We start from the raw sequence: 12,215 nt of genomic DNA on the forward strand, positions 1-12,215 counted from the left end.
TGTACGCGGCGGGACCTGTACGTGGCGGGACCTGTACGTGGTGGGGACCTGTACGTGGTGGGACCTGTACATGAGGGGCACATGTGCACCCATGATCCTGGATGGATGAGGAAGCTGGCGAGGAGGGGCAGTCATGGCGTGAGACCCTGCCAGGGTGCTTGCCTTTCTTTCACTCTCTCTCTCATCCTTACAGAGGAAACAAACTTAAAAAAAAATTAAAAAGAACTGAATTCCTTCCCTTCCTTGTACTGTGAATTCTGTGAAACACCTAAAAACTTTGCTTGCAAAGGGGCATGAGAGTGGTGCTGTGAGCTGAACGTGGGTGCTCTCTAACATCTACAGCTGTTACGTACCCGAAGTGTACTAAAGATGCCTGTCCCGGGCCCTAAGTGTCACTTGCGATTTCTACACGTGCCTTAGGATCAGCCTAAGGACTAGTGCTCTCCCTCGGTGGCTCGGGGCCGACTGCACAAGGAAGGCCAGCCTCGTGATTCAAGTCTCAGCTCCGGAAGCATGGATAACACACCTGGCACACGTGTGTGCATGCCCCGACTCCCTGCCGGATGGGGACACAGAGGGAAAGTGACTGTGGCGTGGCCACAGCCTAGTGTAGGGTTCTCTCTCCTCCCTCCCTCTCTCTCTGACAGATGTCCACACCCTCTAGCAAGCGAAATTTTAGAAATGAATAAAAAGCCACCATGGCCTTGCTTCACCTTTGTGAGCATCTGAAACAGACCTCCTCTTTCTGAGGCCCTCCCAGGCGGTGGTACTCGGGCTCCTGCATGGGAACTGGGACCCTTTCGAGTTCCCTGGACACCAAATGGGATGGAAGCAAAGCTGAAATGCTTGGGGCGTGGGACGGGCGGCACTAATCCCAGGTTTGATGTCAGCGATAACAAGGTTTCAAAATCAAACGGAAACACCTGTCTGCCGTGCTGCCTAGGAAATACTGTCTTTGGAGCAAATATTTTAATAATCCGCAGTCGTCCGGGCGGCTGGCAAGCTCCCTGTTTGTTGGTATGATAATATCGCCTCGGGTAAACCTCGTGTGCCGGGCATGCATAATTCATGAGCTGGCAAATAAAGAGATCTGCGTCTCACACAGCAGGCCGTGGCCAATTATCTGGCTCGGCCAGGGCCTGCCTCTGCACGCACAGCTGTTCTCTGAAAGCCTCCGTCAGCCGCAGGCCGGTGCAGCCCGATCGCCATTGTTTACATGCTGAATTCAGCCGCGGCTGGAAATGATCTGTCACGTAAACACCCTCTGAGGACGTGGGGGGACTGGCGTGTCTCCATGCATTTCTTTCTGCATTCTGATGACTTTTTTCTTTTACACTTTTGTGTCCTTTTTAATTACCTCCTTTTCCTCTGTAATTGTCACATTTCTCCATCCAGCCAGGCAGGTGCAAATGAGTGTAACATGAACAGGGCTGGGAACCGGAGACATGAAAACAAATATTTTCTCTTTGCAAGTCTGCTGCAGAATTCGAAGTCTTTCTCCTTGTAAGCTGGATTTTTGCCTCTCTGGCCACAGAATCTTTATTGACCGAAAACTACCGTCTGTGTTGGTTGTGAATTCATTTGCTTTGATTTGTATATTTTCCTGCTCGGGAACAATGTAAATTTGGAAGCCAGATATTTGACTTGAGGCAAAATAATTTGTCACGAACCCAAGATTTTAAAGGGCCAGGTGGTGTTTCCATAGCAGTTATCTCTTTGTAAACAAAGGCTGAGCAAATATAATTAGCTTTTTGCTGTCAGTGGGTACGCAGCTCCATGCTTAAGGCTTTCTTGTTTTTATTTTATTGTATTCATGAATAAAATGTTTATACATGAGCACACACAATAGAGAGAGAACCTTGGCGGGTCCTGCTGCGATCCCCTTCCGCAGACCCTCCAGCTTCTCAGGACCTGGGCATGTGCTCAGGCTGATGGGTGCCCTGAACCTGTGTTTCTTCACGTGGTTTCCAGCACTGCAGCTCAGTTTGCTACCAGCTGCAGCACAAGGCTGGGCCTCCGCTTACAGTTGATGGTTGCTCTCCTATCGTGTGCTCCGGGGTGCACCAGCCGCGAGACAGCATTAGCTATCAAGGACCTAGGGAGTGTTCGGACTGCCCCGCCCCGTAGCATGGTGCTTAAAGGAGCAGGATCCCACATGGCTGACTGCAGTTCAAATCCCAGCTTGAAAGACACAGATCCTAACGTGTGGGCACGTGGGCTCAGATCCCAACAAGATGGAGGAATGGAAGAGGTGGGATTGCAGCATGATCGTGCCTGGGTGGCTCACGCTCTCTCTCATGAGTGTACATTCCCGCCGGCAATTAAAAATAGCTTAGGATAGGCGATGAGAACCGTAGCAAACATGTTCATGTCTGCACATGTGTATTCATATATGGCTGTCCAGAAAGTTCACAGCAATGTGTACTACGAAAAGTACTAAATTAATTTCACACCAAAATAAACCTATACTTTAATTCCATTTTGCACTAAATTTTTGAAGTCTCCTTGCATAGGCTCACGCACATGAATTTAGGTGCACGCGTGTCAGAGCCGGTCACAGGCACTCACAGAGAACCAAGTACATGATCTTTGGCCTAACTGACAGAGGAGCTTACAGTGAAATTTAGTTATGTGCTTTTACTTGAAAACATATCGTAACGTATGTCCCAAGACTGATGAAAATACCCCGAGCCCAGAGGACTGGCTAAGAGCGAGCCCATCGGTCCTCGTCCTCTTTCTCCCTCCTTGCTGTCCACATCGGACTGTGAATAGAACCCCCTTCTCACCAGAGGCGTCCGGCCACCTCCCGTCACAGTTCAAGGGAGATTCTGGCCCGCTTTAACCTCTGGGGTGGTGCCTGCCACGGGAACAGTGCCGAGGTCGAGCGAGCGCCTGCAGCACTGCAGAGCTGGCGTTAGAGGGAACTGCTGCTGCCACCACTGAGGCCGCTGTCCCTGGTCCCAGCAGTGGCCTCCACAGCCCTGTACCTGCAGCGATCATCTGAAGAATGGAGGTCTTACCAGGCCACGGCGCAGCCGGAGCAGGGCTGCACTAGGCCGGTCCCGTGATGGAGGTCTTACCAGGCCATGGCGCAGCCAGAGTGGGGCTGCACTAGGCCAGTCCCCTGATGGAGGTCTTACCAGGCCACGGCGCGGCCGGAGCGGGGCTGCACTAGGCCAGTCCCCTGATGGAGGTCTTACCAGGCCACGGCGCAGCCGGAGCGGGGCTGCACTAGGACAGTCCCCTGATGGAGGTCTTACCAGGCCACAGCGCAGCCGGAGCGGGACTGCACTAGAACAGTCCCCTGACTACATCCTGACTGTGGGTGTGTGGCCTTGGGACCCGACAGCCCCAGGTGACAGCGCCGACCACGTGCCCTGGCACTTCTCGTGTGTGGCCTTCTCCCCGCTGGCCTCTGAGCTCTGAGCCCCTTGTCTTTCCATCTGTTCCCCCTGGGCCTAGCCCCGTGCCTTCACATGGCGCCCCCCATCTGTGCTCACTGCGCTGAGTCACTCCGGAGGAGACACTGACTGCGGTGTCGGGAGAGCCGCAGTGCGGGCTCCCAGGTGCTCTGTGCACGGCACAGGGACCACCGTCGTTCAGCAGCAGAGAACCAAGCGCTTTCGCCTGCCACAGCGGATGATTCGGCAGTTAGTGGCCAGACTTGCATGAGATCATTCAGAGAAGACTAACCATAGCCAAACTCAAAGCCAGGGAGTGGCCCTGTGACCGCAGAGGAGGACAGCAGGTATAAGCCACTTCTCTGGTGAAGTGGAGCCTAAGGGGGAGAGCTTGAGCTCCAGGGACCGCCGGGATCTGCCTGGGTTGGATGGGAAAGGTCATCGTCTGTAGACGGGTAACATCTTAAACAAAGGCTGTTTGTTTTGCGTACTTTTATTTACATTCCCGTTAAATACAGCCTTCTTCCATCGCCCATGTCTGCCTAGCATAAGGCAGTGTTCCCTCTCAGGACAGCAGCGAGGCTGGCCCGCCATACTGCAGCTCTCAGACGAACGCAGTTCAGGTCCTGCAGGCAGACGCAGCTACCTCCGCACAGAGCACGAATGGCAGGGACCCAGCTTCCGCACGGCCAGGCACCTGAGCTAGGAAGATGGGACCAGGGTGCCTTAGGAGACCATCCAGAGCCTACTTGGAACCTGTAACCTTGACCTGCCACGGCCAAGGATGTGCTTAGAAAGTGTCTCGTCATGACCCAGATGTTCAGTACACGTTGTGGATGGAATGTAGCTTGCAGAGACGGACGGGGTGGGCGTGGTGATGAGACCCCGATCCGCGGCCCGGCCTCCAGCGCGAGTCATCCTGCTGTCTGTCTGAGTGAGGGAGAAACTCCATACCCAGCGCACTCCTGCCATTGAAATCACAGCTCAGCCTGGCAGCTGCTGCAGCGGTGCTCAGGGCACTCTGGGGTAGCAGGTTAGGGGAGCGTGCAGGAGAAAGGGCAGCCCTGGATGGCCAGGGCGGGTGTCCTGAATAACACACACGGTGACAGTGTGGCTCGGGGAGGCGGAGGCTGGGCCGGCCAGCGTGTAGCCACAAAGTCGCACCAGACAGCCAGTGAACGCCAGAGCTTGTCCTGTCCGACGTCGACAAAACTCTGACTTTAGTGTCTGCCTATTGGGGAGGTGAAGCCATTCTGTAAGTTGAAGTGTGTGCCTCTACCCCGAGAGAGGGGGTGACTGGACAGTGCTGTCTGTAACATCAGGTGTCCCCACCTGTGTGTAAGCCGGCCTCGTCTTCCCAAGGTTGAGCTCCCTCCCTGTGAGGGCACCCACCTCCCTCTGCAGCCGCCCACCCTGGAGCACCTGCTGGGAGACAGGGACCCCTCTCCTCGTGCTCACTCCTGGAGACCCGGCTCAGCGGCATGTTGCATAGCCAGCACCCAAGAGGGCAGCTCGGGAGCACAGGCACACCGCTCTGGGACGTGGGGAGTCGGGGCGTCTGGCCTCAGGCACAGCCCACGTGACTGTGCCACCGCCCATTCATGTCCACTGTCGGCTAACGCGGTAACTCCAGGGCAGGCTGGTGGTTCGGCCTGGGCCCCAGATAAACAGACACCCAGAGAGTGGAGGCTGGCGCCGGGGTGCACTGCCCATGTGCGGGATCTAAGAGCAGCGGGAAGTGAACTGTCATTCTGACGCACTGAGGTTCGGCTTTGTGCGGGGAACCACGCATGTACTTGGGGAACCTGGCTACCACGTCTGAGTGCAGCACGGGCTGTGCGGGGGACCACGCGTGTACTTAAGGGACCTGGCTACCACACCTGACTGCAGCACGGGCTGTGCGGGAGACCACGCGTGTACTTAAGGGACCTGGCTACCACACCTGACTGCAGCACGGGCTGTGCGGGAGACCACGCGTGTACTTAAGGGACCTGGCTACCACACCTGACTGCAGCACGGGCTGTGCGGGAGACCACGCGTGTACTTAAGGGACCTGGCTACCACACCTGACTGCAGCACGGGCTGTGCGGGAGACCACGCGTGTACTTAAGGGACCTGGCTACCACACCTGACTGCAGCACGGGCTGTGCGGGAGACCACGCGTGTACTTAAGGGACCTGGCTACCACACCTGACTGCAGCACGGGCTGTGCGGGAGACCACGCGTGTACTTAAGGGACCTGGCTACCACACCTGACTGCAGCACGGGCTGTGCGGGAGACCACGCGTGTACTTAAGGGACCTGGCTACCACACCTGACTGCAGCACGGGCTGTGCGGGAGACCACGCGTGTACTTAAGGGACCTGGCTACCACACCTGACTGCAGCACGGGCTGTGCGGGAGACCACGCGTGTACTTAAGGGACCTGGCTACCACACCTGACTGCAGCACGGGCTGTGCGGGAGACCACGCGTGTACTTAAGGGACCTGGCTACCACACCTGACTGCAGCACGGGCTGTGCGGGAGACCACGCGTGTACTTAAGGGACCTGGCTACCACACCTGACTGCAGCACGGGCTGTGCGGGAGACCACGCGTGTACTTAAGGGACCTGGCTACCACACCTGACTGCAGCACGGGCTGTGCGGGAGACCACGCGTGTACTTAAGGGACCTGGCTACCACACCTGACTGCAGCACGGGCTGTGCGGGAGACCACGCGTGTACTTAAGGGACCTGGCTACCACACCTGACTGCAGCACGGGCTGTGCGGGAGACCACGCGTGTACTTAAGGGACCTGGCTACCACACCTGACTGCAGCACGGGCTGTGCGGGAGACCACGCGTGTACTTAAGGGACCTGGCTACCACACCTGACTGCAGCACGGGCTGTGCGGGAGACCACGCGTGTACTTAAGGGACCTGGCTACCACACCTGACTGCAGCACGGGCTGTGCGGGAGACCACGCGTGTACTTAAGGGACCTGGCTACCACACCTGACTGCAGCACGGGCTGTGCGGGAGACCACGCGTGTACTTAAGGGACCTGGCTACCACACCTGACTGCAGCACGGGCTGTGCGGGAGACCACGCGTGTACTTAAGGGACCTGGCTACCACACCTGACTGCAGCACGGGCTGTGCGGGAGACCACGCGTGTACTTAAGGGACCTGGCTACCACACCTGACTGCAGCACGGGCTGTGCGGGAGACCACGCGTGTACTTAAGGGACCTGGCTACCACACCTGACTGCAGCACGGGCTGTGCGGGAGACCACGCGTGTACTTAAGGGACCTGGCTACCACACCTGACTGCAGCACGGGCTGTGCGGGAGACCACGCGTGTACTTAAGGGACCTGGCTACCACACCTGACTGCAGCACGGGCTGTGCGGGAGACCACGCGTGTACTTAAGGGACCTGGCTACCACACCTGACTGCAGCACGGGCTGTGCGGGAGACCACGCGTGTACTTAAGGGACCTGGCTACCACACCTGACTGCAGCACGGGCTGTGCGGGAGACCACGCGTGTACTTAAGGGACCTGGCTACCACACCTGACTGCAGCACGGGCTGTGCGGGAGACCACGCGTGTACTTAAGGGACCTGGCTACCACACCTGACTGCAGCACGGGCTGTGCGGGAGACCACGCGTGTACTTAAGGGACCTGGCTACCACACCTGACTGCAGCACGGGCTGTGCGGGAGACCACGCGTGTACTTAAGGGACCTGGCTACCACACCTGACTGCAGCACGGGCTGTGCGGGAGACCACGCGTGTACTTAAGGGACCTGGCTACCACACCTGACTGCAGCACGGGCTGTGCGGGAGACCACGCGTGTACTTAAGGGACCTGGCTACCACACCTGACTGCAGCACGGGCTGTGCGGGAGACCACGCGTGTACTTAAGGGACCTGGCTACCACACCTGACTGCAGCACGGGCTGTGCGGGAGACCACGCGTGTACTTAAGGGACCTGGCTACCACACCTGACTGCAGCACGGGCTGTGCGGGAGACCACGCGTGTACTTAAGGGACCTGGCTACCACACCTGACTGCAGCACGGGCTGTGCGGGAGACCACGCGTGTACTTAAGGGACCTGGCTACCACACCTGACTGCAGCACGGGCTGTGCGGGAGACCACGCGTGTACTTAAGGGACCTGGCTACCACACCTGACTGCAGCACGGGCTGTGCGGGAGACCACGCGTGTACTTAAGGGACCTGGCTACCACACCTGACTGCAGCACGGGCTGTGCGGGAGACCACGCGTGTACTTAAGGGACCTGGCTACCACACCTGACTGCAGCACGGGCTGTGCGGGAGACCACGCGTGTACTTAAGGGACCTGGCTACCACACCTGACTGCAGCACGGGCTGTGCGGGAGACCACGCGTGTACTTAAGGGACCTGGCTACCACACCTGAGTGCAGCACGGGTTGTGCAGGGAATCACGTGTGTACTTAGGGGACCTGGCTACCATGTCTGAGTGCAGCACTGGCTGTGCAGGGAACCACGCTTGTACTTGGGGACCTGGCTACCACACCTGAGTGCAGCACGGGCTGTGCGGGGGACCACGCGTGTACTTGGGGAACCTGGCTACCACACCTGACTGCAGCATGGGCTGTGTGGGGGACCACGCGAGTACTTGGGGACCTGGCTACCACACCTGAGTGCAGCACGGGCTGTGCGGGGGGCCACACGTGTACTTAGGGGACCTGGCTACCACACCTGACTGCAGCACGGGCAGCGCTGCTCCGTGCACGGACGCCGTCAGCAGGTGCACCCTCCTTGTGCGAGGAACGTGCGACAGTGTTGGCAGCAGTGTTGAAACCGGGACCGAGGTGGCCTAAGTACCAACCAGCAGAGAACGGGCTCAGTTAGAGTGTCCATGTAGTGGGAAGCCATGCATCTCTTTTTAAAGATGAAGCTGACAAGCCTTGTAAAAGTACTCCTGTAAGGGACCAGCAGATGGAGTAATGGTTCTATCACTGGACTCCCATGTAGTCAACAGTGGTTCGAGCCCCAGACCCAGAGGCTTAAAAGTCATGCCAGGAGTGTGCGTGTGTACCCTAGGTCCCAAGAGGAGAATGGAGAAGCAATTGGATTGTGGCATGGTCATCCCCCTGGGGGGGTGGGGGCGATTTCTTGATTTCTGTCTCTCTGGTGAGCACACATGCCCTATAACAAAAGCCTCTCCAAAAAAAAAGACAGAAATGACTCATGTAATTATCTAATACAGCATTTACTGTGCTGCAACCTGGTGTTTTCACTCGGTGTGGCTTTCATCCTTGTTGGCGTCAACAGGTCTGTGACACGCACTCGGGGGGGTGCTCTCGAACTTCCCGCCCTGTGGCCGTATGGCATTTCATTCGTCTGCTCTCCTGCTAAGGACTTGCAGAGCGGTTTCGAACATGCCACTTGCCCACCTCTGCTGCGGCGAACTCTGCTGCGTGCCTGCGTGAGCACACAGGAGCAAAGCCCACAGTTCGTAGGTGGTGCTTGCTACGTTTACTCGTAGTCATCGACCCAGGCTAATCAGCGTGGCCGTCACCTTACTGATACAGCGGGAACACTCCAGACCCACTCTTTTGGCTATTCTGAAACACACGTTAGTTTCACCTAGAGACCAGCAAAAGGCATCCTCCTGTCTAACTGAAACTGTACCCTTTGAGCACCTGCCTTCCCCTCCCTCCTGACCCCACCTCTGGAACTGCTCTCTGATGTTGGCTTTTTTAGCTCCCACATATAAGAGATCACACGCTATTTCTCTGTGCCTGACTTACCGGGTCGTCACAAGAGTCATGATGCACTTTTGTATAGAAAAATGTCATGACTTTTCAACGACCCAGTACTGCACTCAGCATAATATCCTCTCAATTAATCTATGTTGTCGCAAATGACATTTCCGAATAGTATTATTTATACACACATGCGTATGGATACAGAGCGTACTTTTTTTTACCCATTCCGCTGATGGCCCCTCGATCGTTTTCATAACTTGGGTGTTGTGAAGGATATCGCAGTGACCGTGGAACCCTGGCCTCTCCCCAACACACGCATTCCGCTTCTCTGTCTTTAATCCAGACTACATGGCAGTTCTATTTCTAGTTTCTCGAGGCACCGCCATAGTGTTTACCATAACAGCTGTACCAATTTACATTCTTGCCCACGGATCACAGGAACCCCCTTTGCTCATGTCCTCACCGCCCCTGTTACCTGTCTCTTTTTGGTAATAAGTCATCTGACAGGTATGAGATTTTAATCTCATTGTGGCTGGTTTTAATCTCTTTTTCCTAATCCTGTTGGTGCTGAGCATCTTGGCACGAACCTGTCGGCAATCTGGGTCTTCTTTTGAGAACTGCGTATCCAGATCTGTTGCCTGCCTTTTAACAGGGCTGGCTATTTGCTCCCCTGTGACTGAGTGCTGTGAGCTCCTCACCTATTCAGGGAGCCAGCCCCTTGTCCAACATATGATCTGCAAATACAGTCAATGTGTGGGTTGTCTTTTCACTCCATTGTTTCCTTTATTGTACAAAAGCTTTTCAGTTTGATGCAATTTAATATTTTCCCTTACTGCCTGAGCTTTAGGGTCAGGGTCAGTAAACGATTGCCCATACCAGTACTGTGGAGCTCCCCGACTTCTTCCAGGACTCCGACAGTGGGTCCTTATACAAGGGTTGAAATAAGGATCATATTTTATCCTGCTGCATGTGGCTATTCTCAGCACTTTTATTTAAGATACTATCCTGGGACCAGCAGATGGAGTAGTGGTTACATCACTGGACTCTTATGTAGTCTACTGAGGTTCAAGTCCCAGAACTGATGGCTTAAAACTCAAGCCAGGCATGTGTGCATGCATGCCCAAGATCCCTAGAGGAGAATAGAGGAGAAGAGATTGCGGCATAGCCATCTCCTCTGGGGGGTGATTCTGTCTCTCTGTCTCTCTCTGTCTCTCCAGTGAGTACACATGCCCTATACCAAGAATCTCTCTCTAAAAAAGAAAAAAGAGACTACCCCACATGTGTATTCTCAACACCTTTGCCAAAAGCCAGTTGCTATAGATACATAGGTTTATTTCTGGACTCTCTATCCTATTCCCTTGGTCTGTGTCTCTTTTTATGACATATCATGCCGTTTTACTTACTATAACTCTGTAATATAGTTTGAAATCAGTACTGTAATTCCTCTAGCTTTGTTATTTTTGCTCAAAACTGCGTCAGCTAGGGACCAGCTGGTGATGTGGCGGTTTGAGGCACTGGACCCCCCACATGGCTGAACTGGCACCTTGAAAATAACACTGGGCACATGTTCATAAGTGTCCAAAATCCCAAGAGGAGAATGGGGGAGAAAGGATTTCAGTGTGGCCATCCTCCCAGGGGGTGATCTCTCACTTTCCCTGTCTCTCTCTGGCAAGTGCACACACTGAGCGGGGCGGGGGGGAGAACTGAAAAAAAATTGCTTCGGCTATTCAGTCTTTCATGGTTCCATAGAGATATTAGAATTTTTCTGTGAAAAATCTATTTTGTTCTATTCTGTGAAGAATGACATAGGAATTTTGATAAGGTTTGCATTTTAATCTGTAGGTCACTTTGGGTAGTAGAGACATTTAACAAAAAAAAAATTCTTCCAATCCATGAACAAGAGTTATCTGTACATTTAATTGTATCGTCTTCAGTTTTTTCATCGATGTCATAGTCTTCAGTGTGTATATCTTTTTGCCTCCTTGGTTAAATTTCACTCCTAAGTTTTTTTTTTTTCATGACATTGTAAATGGAATAATTTTCTTAATTATTTTTGAAGGTAGTTTGTTGCTAGTGTATAAAAACAGTACAGTTTTTTTATGTTGATTTTGTAATCTACAGCTTTACTGAATTCTTCCATCAGCTCTCACAAGTTTTTAGTGGAATCTCTAGAGTTTTATACATATAAGAGCATGTCAGCAGAGACAGTTTCACTTATTCCTTTGCTAGTGTGTTGATTTTGATTTCTTTTTCTTGCCTAATTGCTATGTCAAGGATGTCCAGTATTGTGATCAGAAGTAGTGAGGGTGGGCATCTTTGTCTCCTGTCTGTTCTTCAAGAATAACTTTCAGCTTTTCTCTGTTGAGCACAGTGTTTCTATGGGCTGGTCATACAGGCCTTTCCTGTGTAGAGAAACGTTCCCACTACACTGATCATGTTGAGAGTTTTTATAACAAAATGGTGTCAAATTTTGTCAAATGCTTTTCTGCATCTTTTGAAATGATCATGTTTTTCTCCTTCTGTGTTGTCTGTTCTAATGTCTCCTCTTTTATTTCTGATCATTTATTTTATTCTACTTTTTTCTTAAGCAGGGTTAGTCCAGTTTTTTGTTTGTTTGTTTGTTTGGAGAAGTTTTTGCTATAAGGCATGTGCACTCGCCAGAAAGACAGAGAGAGACAGAGACAGAAGGTGAGAAATCACCCCCCCAGGGGGGATGGCCACGTCACAATTCCCTCTCCTCCACACTCCTCTCGAGATCTTGAGCACTCACCTACACACACCGGGTGTGAGTTTAAGCCACTGGGTCCAGGACTCGAATCTCGGTCTACTACTAGCAATGTAGTCATTACACCATCTGCTGGTTTTTTAGGCTTCAAAAAAAACCTTTTAAAAAACTAACTAGGGGGGAACCAGCAGTTGGCGTAATGGCTATGTCGCTGGACTCCCACGTAGTCGACCGCGGTTCGCGTCCCGGCCCCGGTGGCTTAAAACTCATGCCGGGCGCGTGTGCGTGCGTGCCCAAGATCCCGAGAGGAGAATGGAGGAGAAGGGATTGCGGTGTGGCCATCCCC

General features: G+C 53.7%; 1 protein-coding gene across 1 annotated transcript in view; it reads left to right on the forward strand.

The window, feature by feature from the left end:
- The window catches only part of DPP6 (dipeptidyl peptidase like 6), a 510,008-nt gene that overhangs the window by 465,749 nt on the left and 32,044 nt on the right, over positions 1–12,215 (forward strand). The gene's annotated exons all lie outside the window — the stretch shown is intronic.

The sequence above is a fragment of the Tupaia chinensis genome, unplaced genomic scaffold, assembly GCF_000334495.1.
Source record: "Tupaia chinensis unplaced genomic scaffold, TupChi_1.0 Scaffold000110_1, whole genome shotgun sequence".
Classification (NCBI taxonomy): Eukaryota; Metazoa; Chordata; class Mammalia; order Scandentia; family Tupaiidae; genus Tupaia; species Tupaia belangeri.